The sequence below is a fragment of the Urocitellus parryii genome, chromosome 1 (assembly GCF_045843805.1).
Source record: "Urocitellus parryii isolate mUroPar1 chromosome 1, mUroPar1.hap1, whole genome shotgun sequence".
Taxonomy (NCBI): Eukaryota; Metazoa; Chordata; class Mammalia; order Rodentia; family Sciuridae; genus Urocitellus; species Urocitellus parryii.
In genome coordinates, this window is record NC_135531.1 from 144566566 (window position 1) to 144581605 (window position 15040).

Genomic DNA, 15040 nt, shown 5'->3' on the forward strand with positions numbered 1-15040 from the left:
CTCAAAAACTACAAGAAACTAAGAAGATCACCATATAATGATCAAAGTATCAATTCATCAAGAAGATAAAATGATATAGATATATACAACCAAATGTGGGAGGAATTTTATAAAACAAACAGTATTAGACCTAAAGGGAGAAATAGTCCCTAATACAATAATTGTACAGAACTTCAACACCCACTTGCAGCTTCACGTGACTAACTCAATCAGGGTCACTCCAAGTGAATCTGGATAGACTAAATAAAGCAATGGACACAGAAATTACCTTTTTATTTGGGTTCAGTGACCACTCTTCAGCCACAGCTCCCACAAGCGGGGCAAGGCAGGCAAGAAAGAGAAGGGGCGCACCTCGAACCCAGGTTTTATTAATGGAGGGAGTTAATCCATGGGACAGTCTACCCAAAAGGGAAGAGGGTAGGGTTAAAACAAACAAGTGGGTGTAATTTAACCCCATCGGTGATGCCCATTCCTGGAGCTGCACCTTTCTTACTGAGCAGAGGTAAGGTCCAATTGCGTTGCAGGGTGCGATACCAGTTCAGTACCTCTTTACTCAGGACTTAAAGGTGGGTACGTGGCTCCTGTCCAGAGCAGATCCCAACACCCTCTTTCATCAATGAACTGATCATCCACACCAAAACTTATGTGCATGTATATATATATATATCTATATATATACACATATAAATAAAAACAAACATCAGTTAAACTTAAATGGACTTAACAGTCACTATGGAACATTGAATAACTGCAGAATATACTTTTTCATCAGTACATGGAACTTTCTTTAATAAACAATGTATTAAGCCACAAAACATGACTTAATACATTCTTAAAAGTTGACGTCATAACCCATTATTTATGATTTTTTTTTAGTTGTAGGTGGACATAATACCTTTATTTTATTTATTTTTGTGTGGGGCTGAGGATCGAACCCAGTGCCTCATACATACTAGACGAGCAGTCTACCACTGAACAACTCCAACCTGTATCCTATATATTTTATGATCACCATAAAACAAAACTAGAAGTTAACAAAGTTAATTTTTAAAATTGCACAAATACACGAACACTGAACAAAACACTTTTGTTTGTGTGTGTGTTGCTGGGTTTTAAATGCAGGGGCACTCTACCTCTGAACTAAATCCAACCCCTTTTTAATTTTTGAGACAGGGTTTTGCTAAGTTGCCAAGGCTGGTCTGGTACTTGTGATCCTCCTGTCTCAGCCTCCCAATTTCTTGGCACCACTGTGCTTGGCAACAAAACACTTTTGAATGAATGAAATCAAAGGGGAAATATTAAAAATTCATTGAAACAAATTAAAATGGAGGCAGATCATAACAAAACATTGGGGACACAGCAGAAGTAGTACAAAGAAAGAATAGCTGCCTATAGCAAAAAAAGAAAAAAAAATTTCCAGTATATAACTTAATGGTACAACTCAAGGATTTAGAAAAGTGAGAACAAACCAAATTCAATTAATAGAAGGAAAGAAATAAAGAAGACTAGGTGCCAGGTGCGGTGGTGCACAATTGTAATCCTAGTGGCTCCAGAGGCCGAGATAGGAGGATAGAGAATTCAAGGCCAGCCTCAGCCATGGCAAAGCACATAAGCAACTCAGTGAGACCCTGTCCCTAAATAAAATACAAAATAGGGCTGGGGATGTGGCTCAGTGGTTGAGTGCCCCCGGGTTCAATCTCCAGTACAAAAAAAAAAAAAGATGATGATGATGATCAAGGCACAAAAGAATGAAAACAAATCAAAACAACAACAACAAAAAAAAAACCAATGAAATCTTTTGGAAAGATAAGCAAAATGTTACCTAGACTAATCAAGAAAAAAATAGGGAAAACCCAAATAAATAAGTAGAGATGAAAAAGAACATTGTCAACTGATACCACAGAAATACAAAGAACCATTAGGGATTATTATTTAAAAAAAAAAACAAAAAAAAAAAACTATGTGCTAACACATTGAAAATCTAAGACAAATTCTGAACATATATGACCTATCAAAATTAAATCATGATGAAATAATAAAAACCTGAATAGACCAATATCAAGTAATGAAAATAAATCAGTAATTAAAAGTCTACAAAAATTAAAAAACAACAAAATGCCCTTCACTGCTGCATTTTATAGAACTTCTAAAGACAAACTTGTGATGATTCTTCTCAAACTTTTCCAAAGAATTGAAACCTTTCCAAATTCATTCTATGAGGCCAGCATTACCCCATTTCAAACCAGACAAGAACACAACAACATCAATAAACTGTAGATCAACAAACAGATGTAAAATTCTCCACAAAATAGTAGCAAATCAAATTCAACAGCATATCAAAAAAAAAAAAACATTCACCATGATCAAGTTAGTTTCATCTAACAGATAGAAGGATGACTCAAAATCCACAAAACAATAAGTGTATTACATGACATCAAAGGAAAGAATAAATTACATGATCATCTCAATAAAAGTGAAAAAATAAGCATTTGGTAAAATTCAGCATCACTACCCAAGGAAATTTGTGAATAAAGTAGGTGTAGAAGGATCCTTCCTCAACAAAATAAAGGCTATACATCATAAAACCAACATTGTGTTGAATGGGATAAAACTGTAGATCCTTGTGTCTGTTCTTACCACTTTTATTTGAAATAGTTCTAGAAGTTTTAGCCAGAGCTATTAGACAACAAGGGGAAAAAAAAGCATACAAATGAGAAGGGTGGGAGTCTGTCCCTGTTTGCAGATGGTATAATTCTACATGTTGGAAAACCCAAAGAATTCATCAAAAGACTGTTCAAACTGACAAATGATTTCAATAAAGTAGCGGGATACAAAAATAAAGTATTACAAATAACAATAACTAATAACAAATTTGCTGAAAAATAAATTAAGAAATCCCATTTACAACAGCCACAATAAAAATAACTAGAAAAAAAATTAACCAATATAGTGAAAGACCTATCCAATAAAAATTACAAGACACTGATGAAAGAAATTGAAGACCCCAAAAGAAAACTTTCCATGTTCATGGATGGAAAGTCAGTAATGAAAAAAAATTTCACATTCTCCAAAGCACTCTGCAAATTCAATGCAATCCTCATTAAAATACTGATGACATTTTTCACAATCTCCCCTACCCCCAAATCCTCCAATTCATATGGATGCACAAAGGACTCCAAATAGCCAAAGCAACCTTGTGCAAAATGAAAAAAACATGTAGATATCACAATACCTGATTTTAAGACATATGACAAAGCCATAGTAACCAAAAGAGCATGATACTGAAATAAAAACAGACAAAAAGACCAATGGAAACCGAATAGAAAATCCAGAAATGAAGCCATTCATCTATAGCCAGTATTCTTGATGATGGCATCAAAAACACAAGTAGGAGAAACAAGAGCCTTTTCAAAGAATGGTGCTTGGAAGACTAGAGAGCCACATGCAGAAGGCTGAAAATTAGCCCCCCTCCTATACAAACCAACTCAAAATGGTTAAATGTAGGACCTGAAACTCTGAAGTTACTGTAAGAAAACACTTGAAGACATTGGTACAGACAATGACTTTCCAGGTAGGACTCCAACAACACAGGAAACAGAAGCAAAGATTGGCCAATTGGATTACCCAAACTGGAAAGCTTCTGTGCAAAGGAAACAATCAATAGAATGAACAACCCACCTACAGAAGGGGAGACAATTTTTCCAAGTATTTATCTGACAGAGGGTTAATATTCAGAATAAATTAAGGAATTCAAAGTTAAAAACAAAGCAATCAAACTTAATGGGCAAATGATCTAAAATTTCTCAAAAGAATACAATATGGTAAGGGGAAAAAAGAAGAAACACAAATAGCCAATAAATAAATGAAAAAAATACTCAGTATCATTAGCCATCAGAGAAATGCAAACCAAGACTACGATGAGATACCATCTCACCCTGGTTAAAATAGCTATTAACAAAAGAAAGAAAAAAAAACAGACAACAAAAGCAATCAAAAGACGGTAAAAATGTGGGAAAATAAGGAACTTACATTCCCATCAACAGTGTATATAAGTTAGTACAGCAATTACAAAGGCTCCTCCAAACACTACAGGTAGATCTAGCTTGATCCAGCCATTCCACTTTTGTATCTATATCCAAAGTATAAAATATAAAATCCACATGCTAAACAGATACTGCACACCTATGTTTACTGTGGCACAACTCAAAATAGCCAAGATAAAGAATCAGCCTAGGCACCTACTGACAGATGAATGTGCAAAGAAAATGTGTGATTCATGCACAGTGGATAATCATTCAGCTATCAAGAAGAATGAAATCATGTTATTTGTAGGAAATGGATGAAACTGGATGCCATTATTTTAAGTGAAATAAGCCAGACACAGAAAGACAAGTAAAAAAAAGTTGACTTGAAATTATTATAGTGATTACTAGAGATTAGGAAATGGGAAGAGAGGGTAAAACGGAGGATATATTTGATCAGAACATGCTATGTGTATGTATGGAAATATCATACTGAACCCCATTAAAACAATACCTATTATTTGCTTTTCATTTTATTTCAAATATTTAATTAAGGTAAAAATTAAACAAATATTGGGGCTTAAGAATAAAATGAATTTGGGCTGGGGCTGTGGCTCAGTGGTAGATCTCTTGCCTAGCATATGTGAGGCACTGGGTCCGATTCTCAGCACCACAGAAAAATAAAGGTCCACCAACAACTAATAATATTTTTTAAAAAGAATAAAATGAATTTAAAATATAGTAGTTTCATTCTTATTTGCCAACATGATTCTATATTTAGAAGATCCTAAAAACGCCAATTTCTATAACACAAATGAATTCAACAAAGTAGCAGGATATAAAATTAACACCCATAAATCAATTGTGTACCTATATATCAGTGCTGAATCAGTTGAAAGAGAAATTAGGACTACTATGCCATTCATACTAGCCTCATAAAAATAGAATACTTGGGAATCAATCTAACAAAAGAGGTGAAAGACCTCTATAATGAAAACTACAGAACACTAAAGAAAGAAACAGAAGACCTTAGAGGATGGAAAGATCCCCCATGTTCTTGAATAAACAGATTTAATATTGTCAAAATAGCCATGCTACCAAAAGCACTATACAGATTTAATGCAATTTATATTAAAATTCCAAAGGTGTTCTTCATAGAAATAGAAAAATCAGCCATGAAGTTCATTTGGGAAAATAAGAGGCCCAGAATAGCTAAAGAAATCCTCAGCAAGAAATATGAAGCAGGAAGTATCACAATACCAGACCTTAAGCTTTACTACAGAGCTAAAGTAACAAAAATGATATGACTTTGGCACAAAAATAGAGATGAAGACCACTGGTATAAAATAGAAGTCACAGAGACAAACCCATATAAATACAGTTATCTCGTACTATACAAAGGTGCCATAAACATACATTGGGGAAAAGTTAGCCTCTTCAATAAGTGGTCCTAGGAAAACTGGAAATCCATATGTAGCAAAATGAAATTAAACTTCTATCTCTCACCCTGCACAAAAATAAATGCAAAGTGGATCAAGGACCTAGGCAGTAGACTAGAGATCCAACACCAACTAGGAAAAAAAGTAGGCCCAAATCTCCATTATGTCAGCTTAGGAACCAAATTCCTCAACAAGTCCCCTAAAGTGCAAGAGGTAAAATAAAGAATGGGGTAAATGGGGGCCAGGGTTGTGACTCAGTGGTAGAGCACTTGCCTAGTATGTGTGAGGCACTGGGTTCAATCCCTGACACCACATAAAAATAAAAAAAATAAAAAATGGGATGGTATCAAACTAAAAATCTTCTTCACAGCAAAGGAAACAATCAAGAACATGAATAGAGAGCCTACAGATGGGAGAAAATCTTTGCCAACTGCACTACAGATAGAGCATTAATCTCTAGAGTATGTAAAGAACTCAAGAAAAAAAACACCAAAAAAAAAAAAAATCAATAAATGGGCAAAGGAACTGAACAGACTTCACAGAAGAAATACATCTGTCAACAAATACGTGAAAAAATGTTCAACATCTCTAGCAAATAGAGAAATTCAAATTAAAACTACACTGAGATTTCATCTCCAATCAGAATGGCAATTATCAAGAACACAAGTAAAAATAAATGTTGGTTGAGGAAGTGGGGGGAAAAGGTACATTCCTACATTGCTAATGGGACTGCAAATTTATGCAACCACTCTGGAAGGCAGTTTGGAAAGTCCTCAGAAAAGTTGGAATGGAACCACCATTTGACCCAGTTATCCCACTCCTCAGCATATACCCAAAGGACTTTAAAAAAAGCATACTATAGTAACACAGCCACATCAATGTTTATAGCAGTTCAATTCACAATAGCTAAGCTATGTAAACAACCTAGGAGCCCTTCAACAGATGAATGGGTAAAGAAAATGTGGTACATATATACAGTAGAATTTTACTCAGCTACAAAGAAGAAATTATGGTATTTGCCAGTAAATGGCTGGAACTGGACTATCACAGTAACTGAAATAAGCCAATCCCAGAAAACCAAAGGCTGAATATTCTTTCTGATATACAGATACTACACACAATAAGGGGGGGGGGGTAGATAGAAGTTCATTGGATTAGACAGAAGGGAATGAAGAGAAGGCACATGGGATGGGAATAGGAAAGACAGTAAAATGAATCAGACACAACTTTTGTTAGACCACGATGCAAGAAAAGACCACTGACTCCAATTAAAATCAAATTAAAGCAAGCTTATTATTTCGACCGGCCGGGCTGCCTCTCCCTCCCAAAACGGTGGGAACAAGACAGCAGCCAGGCTTCTTTGTGGCCCAGTTTTATAGCCCAAAAAGTTACACAAAGGGGGGTTACAGATAACAGAACTCTGACAAGCATCACACTAATGGTAGTTTACATTTTTGCTGGCCCCGGCATCAGAATTTATGGAGATCTTAGAGACTCAGAGAGGGTCGTTATCTGGCCAGGGAGGGCCAGAATTTATGAGGCGTCACTAAGGTTTAGGAAAGGGTTGTTATATGGTCAGGGAAAACCGGACCTGGGTGAGTTCAGGGCACGGGCAGGCATTCCAATCAGCTTTACAACATCAACTAATGGCCAGGCCATACAGACATCCTGATATTTTTACAGAAAACAGAAATGAATCCTTCATAACTTGTGACAAGCTGGCTTCTAATCTAATGAGATAACTGGCTAGGTATATCACTTTCCTATATTCATATATGAACTCATGGCCAGTATAACTCCACATCACATAAAACAAGATTGGGAGGTGATACTTCTTCATGATATTTCAAAATAGCTTCTACTGTCATGTATAACTAAAAAGAACAAATAAAAAATATTAGTTTCAATGACAAACCAGATCAAGCAGAAGAAAATCTGTAAATTTCAAAACAGATCTTTGGAGATAATCCATTCAGGGGAGAAAAAAGATAATGAAAAAGTGAAAACGGCCTATAGAACTTATGGGGCATTATTAAATGAACAAATATACACATTTTGGTAGATCCATAAGGAAAAGTAGCAAATAGGGGACAGAAAACTTAATTAACAGAATACTTGCTGAAAACTTCCCAAGTCTTAAAGGAGATAATGAAATCCACATGCAAAAGCTCAATGATGCCCCAAGCAGACATGATCCAAAGAAGTCCTCTCCAAGGCACATTATAATTAATCTGTCATATATCAAATACTAGAGAACTTTAGAAGCAGCAAAAGACAAGGATCAAATCACACATAAGGAAACACTCTGTAGACTATCAGATTTTTCATGAAAGAGAATCTGTCCCAGATAAGTAAAAGTAGAGGGAACTCATCACTACTAGATCTTGCAACAAATACTAAGGGAATTGTTCAAATGGAAAGAGATAATTACTAAAATAAAAACATAATAAATATAACATTCACTGGTAAAGGTAAACCCACTCATATCCAGACTACTCCAATACTGTTATAGTGCTCTGTAAATCATATGTATTTCTAACATGAAAGTTAAAAGAGTAAATAATGATAGTAAGTAATGATAATTGTTAAGAAATACACAATATAAAAACATGTAAACTGACATCAAAAATACAAATTATAGAGTGAGGGTAAACTCTAGAGTTTTTGTATGTGGCTGAAATTGTTTTCAGTGCAATAAGTCTGCTATAACTGTTTTCTGTAAGCCTCATTATAACCACAAAAATAAAATTGATACCATATACAAACAATAATGAGAAATGAACCAAAACTTAACATTATGGAAAAATCATCAAATCACAAAGATAAACAACAGTAAGAAAAAACTGATCAACCAAACAGAACAACATGGCAGTAGTAAATTCTTACCCATCAAGTACTTCAAATGTAAATAAATTAACACATAGATGAACAATGTTCAACATCATTAGCAATTAGGGAAATGCAAATCAAAATCACACTGAGATTTCAACTCATCACACTCTGATGGCAGTCATCAAGAATACAAACAATAAATATGAGAGACGATGTGGAGAAAAAGGAACACTTTTACACTGAGTGGGATTATAAATTAGTACGACCACTGTGGAAATCAGCATGGAGTTTCCTGAAAAGACTAGGCATAGAACCACCATATGACCCAGCTAGATTTACTGCTCCTCAGTATTTATCCTGAAGAATTAAAGTCATCATACTGCAGTAATACAAACTATGGAACCAGACTAGGTATCCATCAACAGATGAATGAATAAGGAAAATGTGGTATGTATGTGTGTGTATGTATGTATATTATGTGTGTGTGTATATATATACACACACACAAAATGGAGTTTTATTCAGACAAAAAGAAAAATGAAATTATGTCATTTGCAGAAAAAATTAATGGAACTATCGACCATTATGTTAAGTGAAACCAAACTCAGGTGGTCAAGAGTCATATGTATTCTCTCATATGTGGAAACTAGGGATGTAAAAAAGGAAAAGATGGGGAGAATCTTATGAAAAATCAAAGAGAAATCAGTAAAGGAAAGGAACTAGGGGATGGGAGGAGGACAGGGAGGAAGAATGTATTGGGAACAAAATATTGAACAAAATATACTGTTATATCATGTGCATGTATGAATATATAACAAATAATCCCATCATTGTGTACAACCAATAAGAATGTGGCAAGAGAAAAAAATGTAAATGGATTAAATTCTATAATCTAAAGACAGAATAGCTGAGTAGATTTTAAAAACATCATCCAACTGCAGGCTGCCTACCAGAGACCCACTTTAGCCTTAAGGACAAATCAAAATCAGTAGATTTCTCATGAAAGAAAGAGAATCTGTAGAAGTAAAAGTAGAGGGAACACAGGCTGATATGAGATGAAAGAAATGACGACCAGACAGTGCCAGGGTAGCTATACTTAAAAGGTCTTCACTTATTGATATAGGACTATCACAAGAACATCACAACTATAAATATATATGCACCCACATTGAAGTACCTACATAAAGTAAACATTAATGGTCATAAAGGTCATAGGCAGCATGCAGTTGGATGATGTTTTTAAATCTACTTAGCTATTCTGTCTTTAGATTATAGAATTTAATCTATTTACATATGCAGCAAATAATAATAGTAGGGGCTTCAGTATTCCACTTTTACAATAGAAAGATCAACTAGACAGAAAATCTATAAGGGAAAAAAAACAATAAAGCAGAACATAAATCAAATAGAGAATAGAAAAATTATGAAAATAAAATAAATTGACTTTAAAAAAAATTCAAACCCTTAGCTTGACTAAGTAAAAAAACATAAAACTGGAAATAACATCACAACACATACCTGAGTAAAGGGATCATAAGGAACAATTTTCAGTTACACATGTCAACACATTTGATAACCTAGAGGAAATGGATAAATTTCTGTAATTATACAACATATAAAGGTTGAATCAAGAAGAAATGGAAAGCTGGGCGCAGTGGTGCCCGCCTGTAATCCCAGAGGCTAGGGAGGCTGAGACAATGAAATTGTTTTAGGGTGTAAGGTAAGGGTTCAATCAACTCAAATTGGGTCTAAGTCCTAAAGCCATAAAACTCCTAGAAGGAAACTTAGAGGAAAAGCTCTTTGATGTTAGCCTTGGGCAAGGATTTTTTAGATCTCACACTAAAACTCAGAATACAAAAGCAAAAATAAATGGGACTGTGGCAAACTAAAGAGCTTTCACAAAGCAAAGAAAACCATCAACAGAATGAAAAAGCAAACTACTGAATAAGGAAATATATTTAGAAACCAAACATCTGATAAGGAATTAATACTGAAGGGCTGCTTGGATCTAGAATGTCCCCAAAGGCCTATGTATTAAACAGTGGCCTCAAGAAGGTGCTGTGGAGGAGGGTAAACTCTTTAAGAGGTGGGGCCTAGTGAAGAAAGGTCATTGGGTCATGCCCTCAAAAGAGATCAATACTCTGCCACTTGTGCCACAGGCCAAAAAGTGATGGGCCAATCAACTATGGGTGGAAACCTTTAAGACTATGAACCAAAACAATCCTTTCTTCTTCTGGCATTCTGTCACAGTGATGGAAAGCTGACCAACATACCAACTGTAGAATTCAAAAGCCAAAAAGAAAACTAACGTATGGACCAATAATTCCTTTTTTTTTTTTTTTTTAGTTTATATACCAAAAGAAAACAAAATCACCACCTCATAGATATTTGCACACCTATGTTCAGTGTTGCAGCACTATACTCAGTAGCCAGAATATGGATACAACCTATGCTGTCCACCAATGGATGACTGCACAAAGAAACTGTAGTATACATACACATTGAAATATCATTTGTTGTTCTAGAAGATCTAGCAATTGGCCACGACCTGGGTAGGCTTAGAGAACACTATGCTAAGTAAAATAAACCAGAAAGAGAAAAACACTGCATGATCTCACATATATCTGCAAGCTTTTAAAAAGAAAGTCAAATATACGGAATTAGAAAACAATAGTTAGTAGAGTCAGAATAGAGCAAAGGAAATGATAAGCAGATGAAAAGACACAAATAAATACATAGGACGAGTACATTGAGAGACTAACACCCAACATTGGGGTTATAGTTAATAGTATATCACAGAAGTTTTGTCTGAGTTAAGCAAACTGCTCTGGCCATAAGAAACAGGTAACTAAGCAGAATGATGGATATGTTAATTTGTTCCTCTATAGGAACTATATGTAAAATAACATGCTGGGAGGATGGAGGGGAGTCATGGGGAATTAAATCTACAACTGTGCTACATTCATGTATGAACACATGACGAGTCCTGCAGCCATGGAATTATAAGGCACTAATTAAAATAGAAGGAAGAAAAGTAGAGCAAGTGAATGAGGGACAGAGGAGGGGAGGGAAAGGGAAGGTGCCGGGGAGTGAGACTGACCAAGTTACGTTATGTGCATGGGTGAATATGGCATCACAGATCCCACTGTTGTGTATAATTACAATATACCAACAAAAACTTGAATAATATGTTGTATGATAAATATACATCAAAATTTTATTTTAACATAAAATTATATAGAATAGTAGGGTAGCATCTGATGTGTGTGTGTGTGTCTGCAAAATGTTTAAGTCAGGTTGAACATCCTCAATCATTGATATTGAACAATGATTTTCACCATGAAGAACTATTTCTTCTAGCTTCGAGTTATGCAATATATAATGCACAGTAGAATGACTATAGAGGATGACTAACACTCCAGAAATTCCTACGACTGCCTAACTATGTTTAATACCCATTGGTCAACCTCTCTGCATCCCTTCCATTCTCCAGCCTCTGGTACTCAACATTCTCAACTTCGATGAGGTCAACTTTAGATTCCACATATACATGAGATCATGCAATCCTCGTCTTTCTGCGCCTGGTTTATTTCACTTATAATGATCTCTAGTTCTACATATGTTGTCGTATGGCAGGATGTCATTTTTTATGGTAGAATGCTATTCTATTATGTATATGCATCACATTTTATTTATCCATTCATCAATTAATGGACTCTTGAGTTCTATCTTGGCATTTGAGAATAGTGCTACAGTGAAGGGTACTGCAGATGTCCCTTTGATATACCAATTTCATTTCCTTTAGCTCTAAACAGTAGTGGTATTGCTGAATCATGTAGCAGTTCTACTTTTAATTGTTTGAAGAACTTATACATCATTTTCAATAGCTGTATTAATTTACATTTCTACCAAAGGGTTCCTATTTATCCCTACACTTGCCAGCATTTGTCCTTGGTAATGGCCATTCAGCCTTACTGAAGTTAGGTGGTATCTTATTGTGGTTTCAATTTGTATTTCCCTGATGATTAGTGATGTTAGGCAATTTTTCAACTACTTGGTGGCTCTTTATGCATCTTGTCCTGAAAAATGTCTATTTAGTTTGATCATTCATCTTAAAAACAGGTCAATTTTAGTTTTGTTTTTGCTATTCAGTTTTTTTAGTTCCTTGTACACTATGGATGCCAACTGTTGTCAGAGGCATAGTCCAAAAATATTTTCTCCCATATATTAGGTGTCTCTTCACTCTGATTGTTTCCTGGGCTGCATAGGGCTTTTTGGTTTGATGAAATTTCATTTTCTACTTGTTTTGTTCCCCTTGCTTTTGAGGTCCTATCCAAAACATCCTTACCCATTTCATTGTCTACTTCTCCTGTTTTTTCTTCTTATAGTTTGTTTCAGGTCATATACTTCAGTCTTTCACCCATTTTGTACTTATCTTTCTAACTGGTGATTCCTAAGTGACTAGTTTCAGTCTTCTGCGTGTGACTATCCTGTTTCTAGCACTGTATATTGAATAGCTGTCCTTTCCTTAATGTGTCTGTTCTCTGCCTTTATTGATAATTATTTGGCTATACATGTATAGGGTTGTTCCACTGGTTTGTGTGCAATTATGCCAGTATCCTGCTGTTTTGATTCAAAGAACTTTGTAGAATATTTTGAAATCTGGTAGAATACTTCCAGTTTGTTCTTTTTCTCAAGACTTTAAAGAAAAAAATCCACAACAAAATGTTGGTTCTTGGAAACAATCAACAAAATTGGCAAATATTTAGCTAGATGAACCAAGGGGGAAAAATAGAGATGATTCAAATTACTAAAATTTGGAAACAGAAATAGGAACATTACTACCAATCCCACTGAATGAAAAGAAGAGTACTGTGAGAAATTGCATGACAACAAACTGGATAACCTAGGTATAGTGGACAAATTCCTAGAAAAACAAACTCTCAAGAGTGAAAGACAAAGAAATAATAATAGATCTATTCAGATTTTTAAAAAATTAAATCTGTAGTTAAAAAAAACTCCCAATAAAGAAAAGCTCTAGATCTGATGGCTTCCCAGGTAAATTACAACACACACTTCAAGGATCAACACCAATCTTTTTCATGATTTTTGATAAAAACCTAAAAGAAAAGGGAACACTTTCTAATTCATTATGACTCCAGCATTACCCTGATAGAAAAAAAAAAGTGAGGAAAAAAAATCCCAACTATAGACCACCTCTCTTGTAGATCCTAATGCAAAAAAAAAAAATAGTAACAAAAAATCTTAATAAAATTCAACAGCATATTAAAAATATTATACAACATGGCTAATTGGGATTTATTCCTGAAATAAAATGATGGGTCAATATATGAAAATCAATGTAATATCACACATTAATAGAATGTTTTTAAAAACTACATGATCATCTCAATTGATGCAGAAGTAGCATTTTATAAAATTCAATACCTTTTCATTAAAAAAGAAAAAAAACAGGCAAGAAACTAGGAATAGAAGGAAACCACTTCAACATAATAAAAGCCAAATATAGAAGACCCATAGCAAACATCATACTTAGTGGTAAAGACTAAAACCTTTTCCTCTAAATTCAGGAATAGAGAAGAATCCTCATTTTCACCAAGTGCAATGGGAATCCAAGCCAAAGCAATTAGTCAAAAAAGAAAAAAAAATCTGTGTTCATAGATATACTCTTACATGTAAAAAGACCAAATATTCTACACGAAAAATGTTAGAACTAATAAACAAATTGAGCAAAGTAGTAGTATATAAAGCTAAGACACAAAGAACAGTTTTATTTCTATACACCAAGAATGAATGACCTCATCATCAAAAAGAATATGCAGGTATCAATTAACCAAGGAAGTGAAATACTTGTATGATAAAAGCTGCAAAACACTCCTGGCAGAAACTGAAACCATAAATAAAAAGAAATCCCAAGTACATGGATTGGAAAACTCTTTATTGTTAAGATGTTAATATTACTCAACCCTATCTGCACATTCAAGGCAATCATAACAAAAATCAAATGAAGTTTTCTAAAGAAATAAAAAGATTTATAAATATACCTATAAATAAAATTCATGTGGAATCTCAGAAGGCCCCTAGTAATCAAGACAAACTTGTAAGAGAAGAACAAATTTGGCAGGCTCATGCTTCCTGATATCAACATTTACTACAGAGCTATAGTAACCAAAACAGCCTTGTACTCTTATAAAAGATGGAAACACAGACAAACAGAATAGAAATATGGGTATGGTGGTGTGCACCTGTAATCCCAGAGACTCAGAAGGCTGAGGCAGAAGGATCACAAGTTCAAACCTATCCTTGATAACCTAATAAGTACCTGTGTCAAAAAATAAATTGTTCAGGACCATAGCTCAGTGATAGAACACTTGCCTAATATATGCAATGGACTGGGTTCAATCTCAGTATTGGAGTTAAAAAAAAAAATAGAAGGTCTGGGGCAAAACACCTTCACATATATGGTCAAATTATTTTTTTTTTTTAAACAAGGATACCAAGTTTATTCAATCGGAATAGTCTTTTCACAAGTGATACTGGGAAAACTAGATATCCAGATATCATATACAAAGAAAAATCTTATTGATCAAATATCGAGCTATAAGAGAAAAATTATTGAAATCTTAAAAGAAAACAGATATTGAAAAAATCCAATGTAATAAAAAGACATGACTAGATAATGGATTTGACACCAAAGGCTTAAGCAACAACAACAACAAAAAAAAA